Source organism: Heloderma suspectum, chromosome 2 (genome assembly GCF_057233095.1).
Source record: "Heloderma suspectum isolate Gila_16-S chromosome 2, 16-S_ref, whole genome shotgun sequence".
Classification (NCBI taxonomy): domain Eukaryota; kingdom Metazoa; phylum Chordata; class Lepidosauria; order Squamata; family Helodermatidae; genus Heloderma; species Heloderma suspectum.
The window spans coordinates 359,143,301-359,155,615 of NC_139459.1; the positions used below are offsets into that span (position 1 = coordinate 359,143,301).

Here is a 12,315-nt window from a genome sequence, read left to right on the forward strand (position 1 = left end):
CTGCGGTGACTAGGTAACCTCACATAATCACAGAGGTAGAGGACACTGGGTGAAACGGTCATGCCACCGGTTTAAATGGAAGTGTTGAATCTTAGAGTTGGAAGGGGTCTGAGCGGTCAGCTCATCAAACCCCCTGCTCAGTGCAGAACCAGCAACTATAGAACATAAGATTATTTATTTATTTATTTAATGCCAGAAATGGGGGATGGGGAAATAATCAACAAAAATATAATGCCACTATATAATGACTAAATGTTCTGATTTCATATCTTCCTTTATTTATTCATGAACATGTTTTATCCTACACCTTCCATTGGATCCCAATAGGACCTATAGGTTGTCTAAAAATTGACAGTATCAGAAAACACTAAAAACAAACAAAACAAAAAACCCTATATGAACAATCGACAGCTCCATCTTATATAGGTAAGTCCTATTCAGTTCAGTTGGGTAAGTGTGTAGGATTGCAGCCTCAAGCACCAAGAAAGAAACCAGCAGAGAATATTAAAAACAGCAACACAAACCTGAGACAGTGTGAACAAAGCAAAATGGAAACATTAAAAAATGCATGTAAAGAAATTAATTTTTAGAATGAACATGAGAAGAGCCCTGCTGGATCAGACCAAGGGTTCATCTAGTCCTGCATTCTGTTCACACAGTGGCCAACCAGCTGTCGACCAGGAACCCACAAGCAGGACATGAGCGCAACAGCACCCTCCCGTCCATGTCCCCCAGCAACTGGTGCACATCGGCTCACTGCCTCTGATACTGGAAGTAACGATACTGGAAGTAACAGATAGCCATCAAGACTAGTAGCCACTGATAGCCTTCTCCTCCAGGAATTTGTCCACCCCCCTTTTAAAGCCATCCAAATTGGCAGCCATCACTACATCCTGTGGTAGTGGATTCCATAGTTTAACTATGTGCTGTGTGAAAAAAGTACTTCATTTTATCTGTCCTGAATCTCCCACCAATCAGCTTCATGGGATGACCTCGGGTTCTAGTATTTTGAGAGAGGGAGAAAAATGTCTCTTTATCCACATTCTCCATACCACACATAATTTTGTAGACTTCTATCATGTTTCCCCTTACCCTCCTTTATCCCAAGCTAAACAATCCCAGCTGTTATAACCTTCTCCCACAGGGGAGATGCTCCAGTCCCTTGATCATTTTAGGGCGCAATCCTATACATGTTTAGACAGAATGCTTTAGCAGTGTGTGAATGGCTCTCCCATTGGGAGAATTTACTATTTATTCCTACTCTCTGCTTTCTGTTCTTTAACCACTTACTGATCCATAAGAGGACCTCGCCTCTTATTCCATGACTACTAAGTTTGCTCAGGAGTCTTTGGTGAGGGACTTTGTCAAAAGCCTTTTGGAAGTCCAAGTAAACAATGTCTACCAGATCACCCCTATCTACATGTTTATTGACAGTCTCAAAGAACTCTAAAAGATTAGTGAGACAGGACGTATCTTTGCAGAAGCTGTGTTGTTTCTTTTTCAGCAGGGCTTGTCCTTCTATATGCTTACTAATTTTAACTTTAATAATGCCTTCAACCAATTTACCCAGAACAGATGTTAAGCTAATGGGCCTGTAATTCCCTGGATCTGCCCTGGATCCCTTTTTGAAAATTGGTGTTATATTGGCCATCTTCCAGTCCTCTGGTATAGAGGCTGATCTTAGAGACATGTTGTATATTTTGGTCAGAAGATCAGCAATTTCATATTTGAGTTCTTTGAAAACTCTAGGATGGATACCATCTGGGCCTGGTGATTTATTTGCTTTCAATTTATCAATATGGTTGAGAACTTCATCTTTTGTCACCGCTGTTTGCCTCAGTTCCTCAGACTCTCTTCCTGAAAACATCAGTTCAGGTGCAGGTATCTGTCCTATATCTTCTGCAGTGAAGATGGATGAAATTAATTCATTCAGCTTCTCTGCAATCTCCTTGTCCTCCTTCCGTACTCCTTGAACTCCATTGTCATCCAGTGGTCCAACTGCATCCCTAGCTGGTTTCCTGCTTCTGATATATTTAAAGAATTCTTTATTGTTGGCCTTGATGTTGTTAGCGATATGCCCTTCAGAATGCCTTTTTGCATCTCTTATTGTCTGCTTGCATCGTCTTTGTGCAAGCTTGTGCTCCCTTTTGCTTTCCTTACTTGGGCAAGACTTCCATTTTCTGAAGGAAGCTCTCTTTTCTCTAATGGCTCCCTTAACACTGCTCGTTAACCATGCCGGCGACCCCTTGGACTTGGTGCTACCTTTCCTAACCTGTGGCATACATTCTAGCTGGGCTTCTATTATTGTGGTTTTGAGTAATCTCCAATCATTTTGAAGTGATTAAATCCTCTTGACTCCCCCTTTTAACTTCCTTTTCACCAGTCCCCTCATTTTAAAGAAGTTTCCTGTTTTGAAGTCAAAATGTGACTGTGTTGGACTTGGTTGGCAATTTTCCACTTAAATATATATTAAATCCGATAGCACCGTGATCACTGTTTCCAATTGGTTCAACAACGTTTACATCTCGTACTAGGTCTGGGCAACACTAATTTGGATTAAATCCAAGGTCGCTTCCCCTCTGGTCGGTTCCATGACCAACTGTTCTAGGGCACAATTGTTTGGGGCATCAAGAAATTTAACCTCTTTGTCATGGCTGGAACATGCATTTATCCAATCAGTGTGGAGGTAATTGAAGTTGCCCATTATGACACCACTTCCTTGCTTGGAGGCCTCCCTGATCTCATTTTCCATCTCAAGGTCACTCTGAGCATTCTGGTCTGGGGGACCAAAGCATGTTCCTAGCACTGAATTAGTTTTGGAGCCTGGTATTATCACCCACAGTGCTTCTGTGGAAGAGCCTACCCATTTTAGGTGTTCTAGTCTGCTCGACACTATGCCATCTTTGATGTACAGGGCAACACCTCCCCCAGTACGCCCTTCCCTGTCCTTCCTATAGAGTTTATATCCAGAGATGACCATATCTCACTAGTTCTCTCTGCTCCACCAGGTTTCTGTAATGCCCACTATATCCAGGTTTTCCTTTAAAATCAAGCACTCCAACTCTCCCATTTTGCCTCAGAGGCATTTAGCATTTGCATAAAAACACCTATACATGGTATCCCTCTCCAGATGCCTCTGGCGTGTGCATCTTTTGCTTTGGGATTCCGGCACCTTTGACTGGCTATTATGTTTGATCACGTACTCCTGGCCTATTTCCCCCCCTTCTACATTTGGGCAATCTAAACATTTTCATCTTCATCCCTTTGGGATGATTTAACCCATACTGGATGCTTCTCAGCTCCTGTCAGCTTTCCCCCAGGATTTAGTTTGAAAGCTGCTCTGCCATCCTTTTTATGTTTAGCACCAGCGGTCCGATTCCATTTTGGTTCAAGTGGAGGCCTGGCTTGTCCCAAAATGTTCCCCAGTGCCTAAGAAATCTGAACCTCTCCTCCCGGCACCACCATCTCATCCATGCATTGAGACTCCTCAGCTTCGCCTGCCTAGCCGGCCCTGCTCGTGGAACAGGTAGCATTTCCAAGAAAGCCACCTTGGTGGTCCTGGATTTCAACCTCCTACCTAGCAACCTAAATTTGGTTTCCAGGACCTCTACTACATTGTTGGTACCAACATGGACCATGACCACTGACTCCACCTCAGCACTATTTACTAGGCTATCTAGATGGTGTGTGATACCCGCAACCTTCATACCAGGCGGCCAGTTCACCATGCAGTCTACATGCCCATCACAAAGCCAGCTGTCTATGTGTCTAATGATTGATTCTCCCACTACCACAAGCCGCTCTCCCTGGAGGCACATCCTCAGTGTGAGAGGGTATTTGTTCGTCTTCTGAGGAACGGGTCCCTTCTAAGGGATCATTTCCCTCTTCCTCAGAACGATGCCTGCCTTCCGTGAGACCCGCATTCTCTGTGACAGCATAGGAGCTGTCACCCTGGGAGTGGGACACAGCTACTAGGTCCCTGAAGGTCTCATACACCAACCTCTCTGCCTGTCTTAGCTTCTCCAGGTCAGCAACCTTGGCCTCAAGGGAACGCACTTGTTCCCTGAAAGCCAGGAGCTCATTACACCGAGCACACACCTATGACTTCCATCCAGCAGGGAGACAGTCATACATGTGGCACTCAGTGCAATACACTGGATAGCCCCCACCCCCCTGTTGGCTTTCTATCTTCATAACTGGTTCTTTATTTGGGTGTGTTTTCCCTGGAAAACTTAGTTGTTTACTACAAGAAGGTGGGGAAATTATTTATAGTTATTTATTTATACTTACTTACTGTGAGTACAGAATAGGAAGGAAAGAGTCGATTGCCCTGGCTTCCTTGTCCTGTTGCTAAACTCACACAGTTGCTTAACTTGCTTGTTTACTGATGCTTTGTCACTGGGCCTTGTTGCACTCAGAGAACTGGCTCCCTCCCAAGCCTGCCTCCTTATCTAGATAGGCCCAACTGCTGCTGCAGTGAATCTGATTGGAGGACCTCGTTTGAAAAGCAAGGGAGGCTGTGTGAAAACTCCTGATCAGCACTGGCTTTCAGTGGCTCCAGTGACTCAAAGAATGAAATAAAAAATTATTATGTATAACAATAGGAGGATGTGTTTCTGCCTGTCTGTTCATCAACACCATAGTGCCACGATCGTGAAACTTAGACAACGATAACTTGACATGCATACTAAAAAGACCTTGGGAGTGTGCACCTCAGGGCTGTTTTGCTCTTTAGAACACATTAATTTTAATTAAGTCAATGCATCCACAGGGTTGAAGCCTGCAGTAACATCTTCAGTCACTAGGGGCAGACTTCCCTAACAAGAACATGGCTTTGCACTCAATACAGTTTGAAGCCAGGGGAGATTAGGAGGCCGAGGGACTGGGTTATACACCTGCCCCTGCCCCCTTTTGTGGGGTGACCCCGTTCAGGGGAATGGAGTGGACAGACCCCTCCCTTAGTAGGTTAAAGGGGTGCATCATGGCAGGGGCTGTGCTTAGGGGTGCCAATGGACATGGCTTCGCTCAAACAGGGCAGACACAATGTGTCCCAGCTCTGAGAGCAGTGTACGTTTCTTTGAATCAAGCTATGGGCTATTCCAGAGCCTCGTGTGGCGCAGAGTGGTAGACGGCAGTACTGCAACCGAAACTCTCCCCACGACCTGAGTTCGATCCCAGCAGAAGCCAGCTCTCAGGTAGCTGGCTCAGGTCGACTCAGCCTTCCATCCTTCTGAGGTTGGTAAAATGAGTACCTAGCTTGGTGGGGGAAAGGTAGTCACGACTGGGGAAGGCAATGGCAAACCACCCCGCTATAGTCTGCCATGAAAACGCCAGCGCAAGCAGCGTCCCTCTAGGGGTCAGTAATGACCCGGTGCTTGCACAGGAGGAACCTTTCTTTTTTCTATGGGCTATTCCAATCCATGTTAATAATAACGGTTAAACAGTAAAGTTTTAAACAAGGTTTCAAATCCTTTGCAGCAAAATCCTATCATATCTACTGTGAAGTCCCATTCATTTCAGGGGGGCTTGTCCCAGGTAAGTGTGTACAGGATTGCAGCCTCAATGTCTTAGCAAAAGCATCTTATAACAGTGCAATCCTATATTTATTACATTTCTATACCACCCAAAAGCCGAAGCTCTCTGGGTGGTTCACAAAAATTAAAACTACAAGTACAGCATAAAAGCAATATAAAATATAAAAGCACTAAAAGTACGGTATAAAAATACAACCAGCATAAAACCTAGCAGCAATGCAGAGATTTAAAATACAGGAACACCTTTAAAACAGCAGAGCTAAAAGACTAGAATGCTAAAATGCCTGGAAAAATAAAAAGGTCTTCACTTGGTGCTGGAAAAAGTACAATGTAGGTGCCAGGTGAACCTAAGGAGCTCATTCCACAACCGGGGCACCACAGCAGAAAAGGCCCTCTTCGTGATAGCCACCCGGCTCACTTTCTTTGACAGGGGTTCCCACTTACCTGGATATAAGCCCCACTGAATTCAACAGGGCTCACATTTGAGCAAACATGCATAGGATTACACTGTTACTCCTATATTTAAATGCATCCAAGGAAGTAACTAACTGAATCTCATGAGATATAGCATTCAACTGACTGGGTGCCACTGAGGAGAAGGCCCTGTAATACATACACACATCCAATGGTAGGGAGACAAGAAACCTCCCCCCGCCCCCCAACATTCAGAGCATGTAGGCAGGCTTGTATCAAAGGAGGCAATCCTCCAGATACGCAAGTCCCAAACACTTAGATCAAAAGAAGCACCTTGAAATGTGCCTAGAAACAGATTGGTGTTATGTTTCTCCCCTTTGCACACATTTTCACACAAGCCAAGTATTTTATTCATTTATTACATTTCTATACTGCACAACAGCTGGTGGGTTCACAAATGTTAGACCCAGAAAATACAACAACACGAGAAAACACAGTATCAAACTTTTTAAAGTTTACAACTAAACCAAAGTAAAAGCCAGCAGTGGTACAAAGATCTAAAAATACAGCAACACATTTAAAAGCAACAAACTGTCAAGCTATGTGCATTGTACATTGATGGCGCAACAGCCTCAGCCACAGTGCTCCTCCCCCTCCCTCAAATCAATGGTGCTTCAATGTGCATCCTTTTGCCTGAAGCATGTCTATCATCCTGCAGTGAAATACACCTGGCTCAGCAGAGGGGACTCATGTCAGTAAACTGATGGGACACAAATCAACATGCCCAATAAAAAGAACACAACCAGTGCATTAAAAAGAAAACCAATGAACTGGCCACGCTCACTCAGAAGCAAGAGTGGCTTTATAGGTAATGGAACCCAAAATAGGTCTTTCTCAAAGGGATGCCTGTTCCAGATACATCTGGAGGGGAAAAAAGCATCAGTAAGTGAAGATAGATACTGATGCTTGGGGTTTGCACCCAATGGCAAAAATACCCTAGGATCAGCCTTCCCCATCCTGGTGCCCTGCAGAGGTTTTAGACCACAAGTCCCAACACCCCTTTGCAGCCCCTTATGGCTGCAAAGATATGCTTGAAAATGTGTGTAGGCACAGTACATGCTGGAATCTCAGGAGAAAATATGGAAATAAGATTTCCAACAGAAGGGGATAGAGCAGCCTTCCCCAGGCACTGGCTGGGGGTGATGGGAATTGTAATCCAGACAATTCCTATCACCAACCTTCAACCTTGGCTGTACAGAGCTTCCCCAGTACTGGCTTGGAGTTATAGGAATTGTAGTCTAGCACAACTGGAGGGTTATAGATTGGGAAAGACTGCATGCAATACAGGAATTAAAAACTAAATTTCCAAGTGCCTGTCAATCATCCCAGAATCTTTGCACTTTCTGGCAAAAGACTGGAAGTCAGGGGCAAGCTTCTTACTGCCTGCACATTTTCCCCTGCGTATCCATAAGTAAAAATGATCAAGACCAGGGGTGGGAAAACCCTAGTACCTCAAATGTTGCTGGACTACAAGTTCCACCATCCCTAACCATGGGCCATGCTGGCTGGAGCTTGTAGGAGTTTGAGTCCAACAACATCTGGAATGCCACAGGTTCTCCAGCCTGGCCTAGAGATTTGAGGTATAATCTGTCGGACTTTTTGGCTGCCAATTTGTTTAACAAGAGTAACAACTAAGGGGGCAATCCTGTGCATGTTTTCGAGGAGAAAAGGCCTATAACTCCCAGCATGCCCCAGCCAGCCATGCTGGTTTTAGGCCTCTTTTCTTTAAACATGCATAGGATGGCGTCTTAAATCTCTCTCTCTCTCTCTGAGGGGACTGAAACAAAGAAACCTTGGTGGCAAAGCCAGGGGTGGATTTGTGTGTGAGAAGGCCAAGAGCTCAGTTCTGGTAATGCAAGCAAATTCCTGGGCTGAACTTGTTCTCTAGGGCTGGTGCTCTTTATCCTTCTTTAATTAATGTCTGCTCCACTGAGTCACTACAAAAACACGTGGCTCTAGCTGATGATCTAGCAATCTAGTAAAAAACAAAACAAAGTAGATCCCATCCCACAAGCCTAAAGTCTGCCCACCTGGGGCCCAGAATATTGCTGAGGCGAGCCAGTCCCCCACTTGGCGACAGCCCTTGGAAAATCTTTTCCATCTAGAGTTGCCAGGTCACAATTCTCCCTGTCACTAAATTAGAAGAGGATAGCTTGTTCTCCGACCCACCTCGAGCCTTGGCTGTACAGGGCTGCAGGACTGTCCTACAGTGGAAGAGGAAAACGCAAGGGGAGGGGGGCGGAACATATGAGTGAAGCTGATTCTGATTCAGGGCCCAGTTTACCCTGCATTTTCCATAAAAGGAACCAAAGTTTTCCAACCCAGAAAGTCACTGCTAGAGACAGGAGAGGCCTGCTCTACGCTTTTCTACTTTCCTATAGGAGTGTATGGAATAGTTGACTAATATTTAGAACAGTTGGGAAGAACAGGAGAGGAAATGGGACAACATCATGGAAAAGGTGCAGCAGTGGAGTTAAATGCTGTACTTTATCCTTGGGGGGGCGGTTCTGGTGCCCTCCAGACATAATGGAGAATCTGTTAGTACTGTCAAAACCAGGGGTGTTGAACTTCAGGCTCATGGGCCAAATCCAGCCCACTGGAATTCCCCAAATAGCCTCTTCCCTCATCCTTCCCCCCCCCCCTTCACTGTTTGGTAGTTTCCTGACTTTTGTGCAGTCCCCCCTGCCCCACTTCTAAAAGGTTGAAATGCCTATCTTAAAGGTAAGTAGTTGGCAGTAAGTTTTAAGCTAAAATATGCTGGTATTTTTGTCCCTGCCTATTTGGCTTTCGGCCCCACCCACCATAACAGCCCTTGGGGGAACGTGGCCCACAAGGGCTTTTCTGAAATTGAATTAGGCCCTTGGAGTGGAAGAGGCTCGACATCCCGCTGCCAACCTAACCTTACTTTCTCTCAACAGATTAACAAATATATTATATGGTGGAAAAACTCTACATCAGCCTTCTCCAACCTGGGACTCTCCAAATGGGCTGGACTACAACTCCCATCATCCTCAGCTAGCACCTGCTGGCTAGGGGTGATGGGAACTGTAATCCAGCACATCTGAAGGGCCCCAAGTTGGAGAAGGCTGCTCAGCAGTCACAGGGTGCTGTCAGCCAAAGCCATAATTAACCACGCCTGGCCCAAGTACCCATTGCATCTCATCTACCCTTGCTAATCCAAAATCGCAAGCCAACCCCCCCCCCCAATGCATGAAATTAGCAAAACATCATCACATCATGCAAATCCGGCACTTGCTGCAGCAGTGCCATCATCAAAAGGGCCATTCACACGCTGCTAAAGCATTCCTAATACCCGCCTGCCTTGGCAGAGTGTGGAGTCACCAATGGACGGTGGGGGGGGGGGAGGCAGCTGAGTGTGTGGCTTGCTTTTCACAACAGCTTGATGCGCAGCCCATACTGCTGTGGAAAAGCTCGACCAAGGTGCTCTTAAAGGCACAGCCGCAGTGGCTAGTTCAGTCTTATTCCCCAAGCTGGTGCTCGCCAGATATGTTGGACTGCAACTCCAGGAATTGCCTAGGGATTCTGGGAGTTGTAGTCCAACACATCTGGAAGACACCAGTTTGGAGAAGGCTGCGTTAGTTGGAATTTGGGGGGGGCAGGAGAGGAAGGAGCAACAGCGCACTCCACTGTTCCCTCAATACCTACTCTATTTATTGGCCCCATCAAGATGCCTAAGCCCTCCATTTTCAACAGGAAATGTCTAAATTTATGAATTTGCAAGGATTTACAGTGGCAGAAAGACGCTTGCCCTTCCTACCCTCCTTGCACCCCACCCTGGATATAATACATCCCCCCGCACGCACACACTTGCAAATCTGTCCTATACAAATTAACACTGGGTGTAAAGGCCGGTCAGGTCCAGCATCTCAGGCTCCTGTTTCTTTAAGAGCCGCATAAAAGGGGGAAATTTTATCAAGTGCAGCTTCTCCCGCCACAGCAGCTTTGTCGTGAATGGGGTGTGGGAGAGAGGGGATCCACTCCTGGTGAAAAGTCTTAAAGGCACAGGAGCTATCTCGGATCTAGATCTGCTAATCTCAACGGAGCAAAACAAAACAAACAAAACAAAACATCACAAAGATTGCACCTGATGTTAATCTAACTTAAGCCCCGTTCATTTCAATAGCTCTTCTGTAAGTAGGGCTAACATCGGAAACAACCCGAACTCAGCACGACCCCTTCCCCACCGCTGCATGTCAGTAGGCCCTAGTAGCCCAAACGCATTACGATCCGTGTTCAGAAAGTCACATTCAACATCCACCCCATTCCCTCCTCCCCCACCCCCGGTTCAGCTCGTGGGCTAATTCGCCTCTCCTCCTAAATCGACTTTCCCCGCTGCAACCCTATTAATTCGTAAAGTTGGGAGCGGGGATATTTCGCCTTGCAATTAACCAATTCGTAAGCTGCTGATCTTGCCCCCACCCCACCGGATCTTGCCTGCATCAACGCACCGGCCGCTTCCCTACCCCCATCCGCCCGCTGATCTCGCGTCTCTCCTTCTCGGCTTGTTTATTTCCCTTCTCGTGCTGGGGAGCGCGCGCGTCAGATCCGGGAATGACACCCCATCCACCCCACCCCCACCCCGGCAACCGCGCAGGCGTCCCTGGCAACCAGAGGTAGCCACGTTCTATTCTCACCTTCACCCACCCACGCGCCCCCTCCATTCGTCTCTGCACTTTGCAGTGGATGCCCCCTTCAAGCAAGAGACCGCAGATGAGATACACCCGGGCTCAGGGCAGTTTTTCTCTCCCTCCCTCCCTCCATTCACCAGCACACTCCCCCGAGGCCTCGACATCTGCCTTTAAAATAAAGCAACCACTGCCCGGTCTACGCACCCCTTCTCCTTTCCAAGGAACCAGAGCTCCTGGCGGTGCTGCTAGACCACCCTCGAGCAGTGCTTAATTTCGAAAACCGCTCAGTGCCGGATCTCAGACCTTCAGTGGGAGCCACGCCAAGAGCCCTCTGGAATCCACACTCCTTTAATTTTAACACCTGCTGAAGCTCAAGGTGTTTGCTCATGAATAAGACCCATTATCTTGAATGGAACTTGCTTCCAAATTTGGATTGTAACCTAGGACTATGCGTTTTACAGTCGGAGGCTGTTTACTCTGTAAAGCCCCACTAAGCTTGGCCTGCTATTCTATTTATACTTATTTGAGTAGATGAGATGAGAATAGGCAGTCGCTACTGTACTGAATGTACAGATTGCTACAATCTGCGCATGCTCAGAGACACGTTATACACACACACACACGTAGCCAGGTCGGCCATAAGAAAAGTCCCATAATCCATGTTGTTGTTGTTCAGTCGTGTCTGAGAGAATAATCCATGTAGTACCTTGCTTCATGCAGAGATCTGGAGATCTCAGAAAGCTTGCACATTTTTTGTAATCTTTGAGCCGGCGTAATAAAGGTATTACACAACATGGATTGCTATTCATATATTCCAAGAGCACACGAAGTACCTGTATATTTACCTCAGTGGGGCAAATAGTAGCTTTGGGGTGCAATTTAGATCTGGGAAATGGCACAGCAAAAGGTTTTTCTTTTTAAACCCTCAATATTCAAGGGGATCCAGTTCAATTCAGGGGATCCACACACACCCAGTTATGTTTAAGTTAAAACTGAAGTGTCAGGATATCCAATTATGGGTCTCCATACATCTTGTCTATTTTGGCCCCCAACTTTAGTGTTAGAAACACTAGGTTGTATACAATTATAGTCCTACTTAGAGTAAACCCATAGTAATGAATGGCACTGAAGTTAGACGAGCATTGGATACAACCCACATTCTGGGGGTGAATCCTAGCACAAATGGCCAGCAATCCATTGGAGCCCCCTCCTGGCAACAGTCCAGATAGTCAGTCTTCTCCATATATATATGTGTGTGTGTGTGTTGTTGTTGTTGTTGTTGTTGTTTATTCCTTCAGTGGCTTCTGACTCTTCATGCCTTCATGGACCAGCCCACGCCAGAGCTTCCTGTCGGCCGTCGCCACCCCCAGCTCCTCCAAGCTTGAGTCTGTCACCTCCAGAATACCATCCATCCATCTTGCCCTTGGTCGGCCCCTCTTCCTTTTGCCTTCCACTCTCCCTAGCATCAGCATCCTGGGTGGAGTTGTGTTGCAAGCAATGACTGACTTGGTGGCAGGTGACCTTGTTTGCTGGGAAAACAATCAGAAGCCAGCAAGAGCTTGTCAAGTGGGAAATGTCAAAGAGGCAGTTGCTCAAGGAGCTGTACAAGGAGCAGGAAACATTCTGAAGAAGCCAGAGAAACAGGAAAATGGTGCTTA

At 46.3% G+C, this 12,315-nt stretch overlaps 1 protein-coding gene across 1 annotated transcript in view; it reads right to left on the reverse strand.

Annotated features, from left to right (window-relative positions):
* PPT2 (palmitoyl-protein thioesterase 2) overlaps positions 1-10,554 on the reverse strand; it is a 50,331-nt gene extending 39,777 nt beyond the window's left edge. The window contains exon 1 of the mRNA XM_084841082.1: positions 10,478-10,554. The gene's annotated coding sequence lies outside the window, so the exon portion shown is untranslated. The remainder of the gene's footprint in view (positions 1-10,477) is intronic.
* Positions 10,555-12,315: the final 1,761 nt, after the last annotated feature.